This window comes from Polyodon spathula, chromosome 5, assembly GCF_017654505.1.
Source record: "Polyodon spathula isolate WHYD16114869_AA chromosome 5, ASM1765450v1, whole genome shotgun sequence".
Classification (NCBI taxonomy): domain Eukaryota; kingdom Metazoa; phylum Chordata; class Actinopteri; order Acipenseriformes; family Polyodontidae; genus Polyodon; species Polyodon spathula.
The window spans coordinates 37,755,328-37,766,591 of record NC_054538.1 but is presented as its reverse complement, the minus strand read 5'-3'; the positions used below and the strand labels follow the sequence as shown (position 1 = coordinate 37,766,591).

Genomic DNA, 11,264 nt, shown 5'->3' with positions numbered 1-11,264 from the left:
TCGTGGGCACGACTGAGGACCACTGGCCTAAACCAGTGCACCCTTACTGTGCAGTCTGGCATTAAGTCCCGTGATTTTTCCTTTCTAAGTTTATAATCAAGAAGTTATATTGCGTAAATACACACATATCCCGCCCACGGGTATGGTACATCAGCAATAAAATACATGTTTACATAATTGAGAATAAAATTTCAATTATACAGTCATTGAATTTCAGTTACATTTACTTCAAATGTCTGCAGTACATCGGTCACAATAAAAAAACAAAACAGGCCACATTTGGCTTCAACTTGGTTCCCTCAAGTTCAATGTACAAATAATGATCCTGGTACTTCAAGATTTAGGACTACACCACTGGCCATAACCCACTATTTACTTTAATGATGTTTTAACTTGTGTCACCTGATCTGAGACTGAGAGCTATATGGAACAAATTACCGTGATGAGTGACCTGAATGATCTCCTTGTGAAATAAAACCCACGTTGATTTAAATGCACTGTGTGTGTAACGCATATGAAATAGGCTGTGAAATAGTTACAAAAATATTTTAATAAAACAGCGGTTCCCAAATGATTCAACTTGTATTGGCACATTACAATAACATAAAATTTAATTTACTTAAGCTTGTTAAATATTGTTCAACAGCGTCTTGCACATGACTTGACAGTTGTAAAGTTATAAAAAGATGTATTTCTGTGCACCGATTTTTTTCTTTTTTTTAAAATCTCAGTATAATCTTTAAAATGCGTTTGAACAGACAAAGCAACAAAGCACAAAATTCTGCAACAGTCTGCTGTTACTATATATTACAGGTTTACTGCATAACTTTACGCCCTGAAAAATGATGTGTGCTGTTTACGGAGGTATGTTTGTATTCAGCAGCTGTGTGACCACCAAGAGTTGCGACAGAGTTCATAAAACATGTTCCTGTTATTAAATACTGTACAACAGTTACACTCAATACCGGATTTGTGTCTTTTATTTAAATAAGAACTGCACACTTTGGATGGATGTATTAAAATGTGTGGATGTAGGATTTGAATCTGAATCCTGGATTCTGTGCATCCCTAGTTATTATTATTATTATTATTATTATTATTATTATTATTATTATTATTATTATTATTATTATAATGCCAGTAAAACGCTAAACTTAATTTGTGGAGTAAAAATAGTGGGAATATTTACTACATTTACTTATTTTAACTAGCAACATTATATTTATGTTCACGTGTTATTTAATTATTAATACATTGATAAAAGGTAGAAACAAATGGAATTGGCCATTTTTTTAAAAACGGAATTGAGATTCCCAAGAATGGAACAATTAGTAGCCATAAAGATGGTTACAATTGAAGACAGCGCAGATGCCAGTGTTTTATGCAGTAGTACTGTATAAAGCAATTTTATGCAGGCCACCAGTTAAGCATGCAGTCTATACCTATGGTAACAACTGACAAGGCTGCATAGGATCAGAGGATGATTCAAAATCAGAGGCAGAGCCATAATAAATGTCTTGTTTAAATTTAAAGTAAGTAATTGTTGAGATACTTGTGTTGGAATATTGTTTCAAAGTTGTATAGTATAACAAAAATATATTAAAAGGGTTAATGCGTGGCAGAAGGTTTCTCACTGATAATGTACCCTCTCAGTCAAAACGGCAAGTTTCTCAGTATCTAAAAAGCTTAGAGGGTACGCTAATGTGGAACAATGACAAAAGTGAAATATTACTCCCTCTGCAATATCACTTTAAATATTTGTATTTTTTTTGTCTTTTTAATACTCATCTTTTCATTTTGTAGCTGGTCCATGTGTGGAATTTGAGATTTTAATAATTGGAATTGATTATGAATAGTGGTTCTGATTTTCAGTTTTAACAAATAAAAAACTATAAAATACCTGTTACAAAAACAGTGCAAAATCAGTCCACTAAACACCGGAAAAAACACTGAAAATGGTTCCTCAATTCATTGACTTGACCCCTTTCCCAATGAAAAATAAAAATAAAATACAGCAACCTACAAAAAAAAGTTGGCAATGTCCCGCCTTCCTGACTTTTCGCATTGATTCGTTCTGCATACTTTAAACCCACCCCAACTGCTGAGTGGCAGCAAATTCCTACATTTCAATTGGAGGATTGTAACACACGTGCAAGATTTAAAACGAGATTACAATTACTGGAGTGGAGGATTGTTCATGCTTGCTATTTAAAGCTATATTATAGTGCCACAGGGAGTGTTTACATGCTCGTGGAATTTACAGAAGCATTGCAATTTCTGGTGAAATGTTAAAAATTGCCTAAATACACAGAAATCCCAGAAGAATATGGCTGTGACATAAGGATTTTATTATGGATGAGCAAAGTAAAGAAGGTACATGAAGTGTGCAAATACTTTCGAGTTAATACATATTGTGACAAAAAAAATGGCCAAGATTTTTGGAAAGTAACTGAAAATAATAATTTCATACAGTATTTCTCGGGATGCAGCAATGCCCCTGAGGTAGTGTTTAAAGACATGAAGTTAGTAACATATAAAAAATGTATAGAAAGGGGATCTGCCTCTTCAAGACCCAGCATATAGAAGAGTGGTTCTGTCGTTGAGGAGACCTGACAAACAGGAAAGGGGTTGTCTTGAATGAGGTTCAGGTCACTGCAGCGGATACCTAGAGTAGGAAAGCCTGAAATAGAAGGAACTATATATTTCCATAGTTAAATCATCAAATGGAGAAAAGCAGCATTGGCGGAGAATAGTAATGAAGTTGCCAAGAATATCTAGTGATAGGCAGATGTGCAGGAGATTGATAGTATATTTGAAGAAGCGATGGACATCAAGCGAAATTGATATTTTAATTCCTGACAAATAGGATTTGATAGTAGCTGGTGCTAGATGTAGAGAGACCTTTGAAGAGAGCTATGAAAGCCATGATCCAATTTTGGTTAAAAGGAGTAGGATTAATCCTGCTTTGGGAACAGAAAGTTACATAACATGCCCAACCTGTAGAGGATGAGGCTCTGGTAGAAGGGGCAATTGCTGAAGCCATGTAATCTTGAGCTGAATTAAGTAGCTTGTTGATAGTTGGATTCAGTTGAAAATCAGCTGATTGAACTGTGGAGTTGGTGCTGGAAATGACAGAGTGGTAGGAACCAGACTGACATTTGTAACTCTGTAAATGAAAAAAGAGCATCGGCTGCATTATTATAAATGCCCGGTAGACAACAGGCTTCTATTAGGAAATTGTTGGAAACTGAAATCCATACTAGTCGCTGCAGTAATTGCATGATAAGATCCTTTATTTATAATGTGCACTGTAGCTATAGTAAAACAGTAGAATAATAATGATTTTTTTAGACCAGAGATGACCCCATAGTTGGACAGCTGCAACTACTGGGTATGTTTTGAGAAGAGCTGTGGATTTTAGATGTGGAGATAGATTTTTATAGCTTGCGGCCATATACTGGAAAACCATAGATTGTTTAAGAGACCTCCAAATCCCAAAGATGAGGCATGTGTAAACAAAGCCAGGTCGTGTGGTGCTGAAATGAAATCATCATAGAACATAGACAGGCCATTCCAGTGCTGAATAAGAGCAGATCACATTTTGATGTCTATCCTAGCTTCTGAGGCAATATTAATGTAAGACTCCAAGTTTTTTGCTGTTGATGTGAGCGCCAGTAGTCGAGATATAAACATCCTCCCTTGGGGAATAATGCAAACTGCAAAGTTGAAATGACATGTTTCCTAATTGTTTTACTGATCAGAAAGTTCAGAATAAGAAAATGAATATGCTTGAGTTTCTACTCGGTGACGCTGGCTTCAAACTTTTGTGTCTAGAATGATTCCAAGAAATTCCAGAGAATGCAAGAGGCCAATTGTTTTTTGTACTGAAAGCAGAACGCCGACTTCTGGAAATAAATGTTTAAGATTAGAAATTGCTTCTGCTGGCAGATCTGAAGGAGGAAAAATCAATAAAAAATCTGTGTAGTTAATGACTGTATTAGCTTTAACGCAGCCGTTGTGTTTAAATTTAAATTTTACCCTGCGTTCTATAATTGTAAATATACATTGTTGTAATAATTATTGGAACTGGTCTTTGAAAGAGACCAATATTCCCCAGATATTGCATTTTAAGGTGTGAGACTTTTATTGACTGTTGTTCTCCTCACACAGAAGGAAGAGGTCCATGCGGCAACTGTCTAATTAGGCCACATTCATTTGGATAGCCAAGATCTGTTAGGTAAGTCCTTTGTCTGTGGACAAAGATTAACATTAAAAAATAAATAAATATAGAAACGACAAATGATATATTCTGTGCTGCATACAATTATGTCCTGCGTATTACATTTTGTCTGCTGAATTCTGCATGCACAGAATCTTTAGAACTAAACAGGGGTGTACAATTAATATTGCCCGACACCCGGGACAACAAGATTTGCCCTTCGGACAAGTACTTTTATTTCTTAGTTTTTTCTGTGTTCGTTCTGTTGCTAAAGAGCTACACAAGTTTCTGAAAACTGAATTGTGGAAGTCCAGCACCTACTGTAGACACAAACATTTTGAAAAGTGTTACTTCCCACCCCTATCATTTGTGATTTGCAAGCTGTGGAACAAGCTGAGCTTCTGTTTCTTATAAAGAAACCCAAAACTGGCTGCCAAGCGAGCGTGGTAATGCACCGACTAATCTTTTAAACTTAAGGTATTATGTTTTTTTTTTAAATGAGGAAATAAGTGATAACTGCTTTTAATACATGACCCTGACATTTAAATGCAGCAAGCTAGTAAAATTACAAAAAAAAAAAAAAAAAAAACCCAAAAAACATCACAGTCGCTGAGGTATTAGCGGATTAGAAAAAAATGTTGGGTAATTTTATACAATTACAGTACACCCTTGCTATAATGCCCTACATTATAATGAACCATCGGCTATAACGAACATAGCTCTGGCCTCGAGACAAAAAACAATAAATATATATATATAATATTGTAACATATGTGAGGTCTGTGAAGTGCAGGAATGTTTGGAGTAGGAGGGGCTGGGTTTCACATCGGTCGAACAGCCTATGGGTCGACATGCATGAACCAAAGGAGCTGCTGGTGATTGGCCGTGGAGTAGGACAAGGCGGGACTCACTGCGCTAAAGACCACTGACAGGGGGAGTGTTTGTTGTTGTGAAGCAGAGAGAAGCGAATAAACAGAGACAGAATAGTTCCACCCTGAGATTCCTTTTGAAAATTAGTTAGTTTTAGCTGCGTAGGTCGTGGCCCATAGTGACGTGTTAATTGTTAGTTAACAATTGAGATTGTCTTTGGTCATTTGTTAATATAATAAATATCGAGTTTGGCCCTGAATCAAATGAAGGCTTATTCTTCAATTAGGGCGTCTGATTTTAGGACACTGTGTAACTGCCTCTGAAACGAAAACACTATGTAACACAATTTTTGTTCCTGGGTAGTAAGTGTTATTTCCTAATTGCTTATGCCTCAAAAGTATAGAAAATGGTTTTATTCCCCACAAACTTTGCTTTTGTGACCAGGACAGTGATATTTTTAAATTGACTATTTCCAATGAGAAAACGGGTGAATTTGTGTCTTTTCGTTTACAAAGTCAGAAAAAAACAACATATGAATCCAAATTAACATGTATTTATACTAAAGTAATACAAAAATGACTACAAAAGATTTAGAAGCGAGTAGTTTTTCGAGATTTACGATTATACTGTAAATCACTTTCACGAATCAGCCCCCAAATGTAGTCTCCCATCATGTTCTCGTTATACTGTCCTTGGTAATGGCGTTCAAAGTCCAGTATATCCTGGTGGAAGCGCTCGCCTTGCTCCTCCGAGTTCGCTCCCATGTTCTCCTTGAATTTATCAAGATGAGCATCAAGGATATGGACTTTGAGGGACATCCTACAGCCCATTGTGAAGAACTACGGCACCAGAGTCTCAATCAGCTCCACATAGTGTTCGGCCTTGTGATTGCCCTGGAAGCCCCAAACCACTGCGACAAAGCTGTTCCAAGCCGCTTTCTCCTTACTAGTGAGCTTCTTGGGGAATTCCTTGCACTCCAGGATCTTCTTTATCTGTGGTCCGACGAAGACACCGGCTTTGACCTTTGCCTCAGACAGCTTAGGGAAGAAGTCTTGAAGGTACTTGAAGGCTGCCGACTCCTTATCTAGAGCTCTGACAAATTGTTTCATAAGGCCCAATTTGATGTGCAGTGGTGGCATCAGCACCTTCCGGGGTCCACCAGTGGCTCCCACTTGTCATTGTTCCTCCCCACAGAGAACTCGGTCCGCTGTGGCCAGTCCCGCCTGTGGTAGTGCGCCTTGGTGTCCCTGTTGTCCCAAAGGCAAAGATAGCAGGGAAAAACTTGGTAAAACCGCCTTGGAGACCCATCAGGAATGCCACCATTTCTCCTATGGCGGATATGTGGCTCCTAAGTCTCCTATGACCTCCCAGCCGTACTCATCATACTTCAAGGCGTCCAGCAAGGTCTTGATGCTGTTGTAATCCTCTTTGAGGTGCATCGAGTGAGCCAGGAGAAGAGACAGGTACTTGTTACCATTATGGAGCATTACGGCTTTGAGGCTCCTGGAAGAGCTGTCAATGAAGAGGTGCCACTCATTCTGGTTACAGGCGATGCCTCGAACAGACTGGTCACATTGTGGCAGAAGCAGAGCCCATCTTGACGGGTGAAGAAGCTGGAAAAAGGTTGGTGACGCTTCCTCTGATCTGCGACTTGCACACTTTCATCCAACAAGTTCCACTGCTTGAGCCTAGACGTCAAAAGCTTGGCATTGGACTTGGTGAGACCAAGATCTCTAATCAAGTCGTTGAGGTCTTTTTGGTTGGGGTAGTATGGGTTTCTGTCCTCAGCTCCACCTCTGAAATTGTCATGTGGATCTACAACGTCTTCCTCGCTCTCTGACTTGCTGCTCTCTTCCAAAGACGGCTGCTCTCTCTCCGGAGGAGTGGGTACGGGGAGCTCATGGCAGTGTGGCACGGGGGCTATGGATGAAGGAAGGGCCGGATACGTGATAGCAGGTGCATTCTTGCCAGTCCGACGTTTGGAAGGGTCCACCATGCAGAAGTAGCAGTTGCTTGAGTGGTCAGTGGGTTCCCGCCAAATTTTTGGGATAGCGAACTTCATGGCTCTCTTTTCCCCTCTGTACCATCCTACAAAAATACATTTATTTCAACCATGACTAATGTGTAAGAGATTCTCGCAACATTTTTCAAATGATATATTTTTTCAATAACATTGAAAATTGTAAAACATTTTAAAATTAAAAACTTTTACAATTTTAAAAATTAACAAATTTTATAACATAAAATTCCGAGCAATAATTGTCCATCTAACCTTCCAGAGTTTTTTTGCAGTGCTCGCAGGTGAAATGAGGTGCCCTGGGTTTGTCTTGATCCCTGACAGGCATGCCGAAATATGCCTTGTAGGCCTCACACATCTTAGCAGGTGCTTCCACGGAGTACTTTTTCGCTCTTGTCTTGATAAATTGGCCGCAGACATAGCATAATGCGTCTGCCGGATGCTTGCAGCCTCTTGATGCCATCTCAGAAAAATGCAGATATGTATCCACTTAGGCAGCTGGAACTAAACTGAACTGGTGGGCTTAAGGCCCCTGTATTTATACTACTATTTATATTACTGGAAAGTTCTCGAAAGTTCTAGAAGTTACTCCAAGTTTACTCAGCACTGAATCTATCTGGAATGTTATGGAAAATAGGTAAATTTCAAAATTTCACTGTCCTGGTCACAAAAGCAAAGTTTGTGGGGAGTAATAGCCATTTTCTATACTTTTGAGGCATAAGCAATTAGGAAATAACACTTACTACCCAGGAACCAAAAAAAAAAAAAAAAATTGTTACACAGTGAAATCATTTTATGTTGCAACAATGCTGGAAACTATGTTGATCATTTGAATAAAGGAGTAATGCAGGCATATCTCTATCGTGAATATAGGTCGTCAAAAAGCACTGTTTTTTGGCTTTTTCAGCAACACGCGGCAAAGCAAAATTGATTAAAGAAAAAAGAAAAAAAACTTGAGGATCTAATTAACTCTTCTTTCATATCAAACTTTTTCATCTCAAACTTTTTTCATGTCGGGTTGATTTGGAAATAAAGCTTAGCTTGGGATTCTTGCATGTTAGATTAAGATTTGGTGCACTTTGACACGATTCGTGTCAGATTGATTTTGAATACAAGTTTAGCTTCAATTCTGGATTTTTGCTTTTCGTACTTTTAACAAATTGGATAAGGCAAAGACAAAATACTACATACATGAAAGTAGCAGGTATATTTAATTCTGCTTTTATTTACAATATCATCTCATTAACTTACTCCAACAGTTTATCATTCATTTTAATTGTCCTTTCGCTATAACAAACCTCTTGCTATAACAAACAAAAGGCTTGGACCCCAGCAGGTTCGTTATAATGAGGGTGTACTATATTTCTACTTTGTGGTCAAGCGTGTACTTGTTCGGATGTTTTAAAAAAAAAAAAAACTTAGTGTACTGTTTAAATGCATTTCAAGACAAACTTTCCCTGCAAAACAAAATGATTTTTTTTCTTTCCGTTTTAGTGTTGCTAACCTAGTTTGCCTTTTACCATATTTACATATTTTTTTTTTAGATTTAAAGATGATACTAGATTTGAACAGAAGCGATATTAATTTTTTATTGGATATGCACAATCCATCGATTTTGTGAAACTATTAAAACATGATGATTGACAAATATGTTTATAATGATAGAAAGGATATGCTTATATATGAAATTGTCTGTACAATGTTTTATTATTATTTAAAAATAAAGTACAGACTGTAAATCTCATGGCAAGTGTTAATTTATGTAGTGCATGGAAAGAATGCTGCTGCCCCCGACCCCCGCAAAAAAAAAAAAAAAAAAAAAAAAAGCCACCAGGGTATGAAACCAGGATCACCCTGCTGCAGCAGTGTTCCAGTTAGCCAGCATGGGATCATTTGTTAGATAAGGAAAAATAGCATAAAACATTGTTTTTATTTTTATTTTTTTAATGTCTGTAATAAAAATAAAGAAAAGAAACACTGTAAACTTTGCATGCAAAAGATGCAGAGAAAAAGGTTTTACACAAATCCTTTTATTAATTTCAGCAGTTACAAAACTGAAAAAGTGTCAAAGTCAGAACACCTGTATACCAGGAGTTGAATTCAGCTTATAGAGAAAGACTGGAAAAGAAAAAAAAAAACAGACAGAAGCTATTTTTATATTTGAATTACTCCATGTATTGCTTATTATATTTGAACTCTTATTATGTTACTTAAATTTACCAGAAAATGTGTTCCAAACTGCACTGAAAGGCACATTTCATTAAAGTACGGTATGTTATAAATTTGTTGAGGTGAGGTGGGTCACTGGGAACCTTTTTTTCATCTTGATGAATTTAGTCAACCAGTCAAGGTGCAAGGCTAGATCTGCCCCTGATAATCACTGATTGTTTGTGTTGTGATTGATTGTGTTCACTATTTGTTTGTGTTTTTTTTTTTTTTTTTTTGGGGGGGGGGGGGGTAGATATTTAAGAAGGACAAGTAGATTTTTTCTAGCATTTTGTCCCTTAGACAATAAGTTTTTCTCAAAACTTTCACACCCCTGTATAATATGTGCTAAAACCTACTTATTCTGTTTATAAACAGTACATTTGCATCAATACAGGTTTCACTTTAATTAAACCATGTCTGTTTTTTTTTTAAAGTTAGGAAAATAAATGACTGGTCTGTTAGTTTGTTTTTGTGAGACAGCTGAAAGTTAAGTGTCATGTTGCCAACTAACAGTTTACTCTCTCTTCATAGTCCCACTTCATGCACACATGCTCTGCACCTTTGGGGCTATTTTTTTCAAATGTTTATATAATTAATTCTTATTCTTTAATCAATTCTAGTAGGCTTGATTATTTTTAACAGGGAAGTGCATGTTTCTTTTTTAAAATACCTCATTATTTTTTTTTTTTCTCTTATACTTTTAAAGCTATTCAAGCTGCTTCTTGCTGTTGTACTTCCCCATCACCAATCTTTGGATTTCTGTCACATTAGTGTCATGCCATTCACTCTATATGACTTAATATTTTCATATTGGCAATTGGTTTCTCACTGTTGCAGTTATTGCCAGTATTGGCCAGGATGTTCAAGATATAGCCATGTCAAAGGTTGACAGAGAGATTTCAATTGATTTTGTGACTACTTGTACAACTGTGTAGGAATAGCATAGCAGAAAAAAAGTGTTGCACATTGAAACGGGTTTTTTTTTTTTTGTGAGTAGTTTGCTCTATGTATACAGCTGATATTGGTTAAGAAAGGCAATGCAATGAATATTCAGTATACCTTAAATAGTTGTAGCTTTTGTTATCCCCTTTCTCAAATTAGGAATAGTACTGGTTTGGATACCAGTACTAGTGGTTAGGTTCAAACTTGATTCCCATTGATTCAGGGAGATCATTTAATTGAATGTAGGTCATACCTGCCATCTTTCACAAGGCACAGTGCATATGGATATAATGTAAAGTAATGGCTGCAGATTCTAGATTACACAATTCTAGTGTTTGCAGTAGTATAAAACAAAACCAGTTAGACACAGTTTTTACAGCATTTTCTCAAAATAATAAAACATTCAAGAAACAGCTTGGCTGAGCAGTTAAATTATTGTTCTGAATAGTACATTTGCTTACATTTTATACTGTTTAAAGTATTTTAATCCTTTGCTTGTCTTTATTTTATTCTACATTACATGTGTTGCTATTTATAAAAATGCTGGCTGGCTATGAATTACTATCTACAATAATTTATGTACTCACATACACATGCGGTCTTCACTAAAGTCTCAATTTAAAGACAGTACGTTTCACTGTAGCCCTCAGGATGAAATTGTCAGCTAGGTGGCTATTTTTTATTTTTTTTTAATTAGCAATGGGAGAAAACTGCTTCAGCAAGTACAGTAGAATTTTCCAGAACTGACAGACGCTGTATCTACTAGGTTTAGATACTAATGAAAGCATAACAAATAGAAAAGAAGAACGAGGGAAGCACAGATATTCTCAAGAAAGCTGAGAGTCTTTGTATAAATGGATTTTATGTTTTTAAAATGCTGCAATAACAGTTCTGTTTGTAAAGCAGCCACAGTATAATTTGACAGAACAGGTGATTTATTTGAACTCTGCAGGACCTTATTTTCTCCCAATGGTGTTTAGCCTCGGAGCGCTCACAGAATCACCACCT

The 11,264-nt window shown here is 36.7% G+C and overlaps 1 long non-coding RNA gene across 1 annotated transcript in view; it reads left to right on the top strand.

Moving 5' to 3' along the window:
- The window catches only part of LOC121315928, a 32,763-nt gene that overhangs the window by 13,998 nt on the left and 7,501 nt on the right, over nt 1–11,264 (top strand). Inside the window, exon 2 of the long non-coding RNA XR_005950347.1 lies at nt 4,171–4,237. This is a non-coding gene — a long non-coding RNA (uncharacterized LOC121315928). The remainder of the gene's footprint in view (nt 1–4,170; nt 4,238–11,264) is intronic.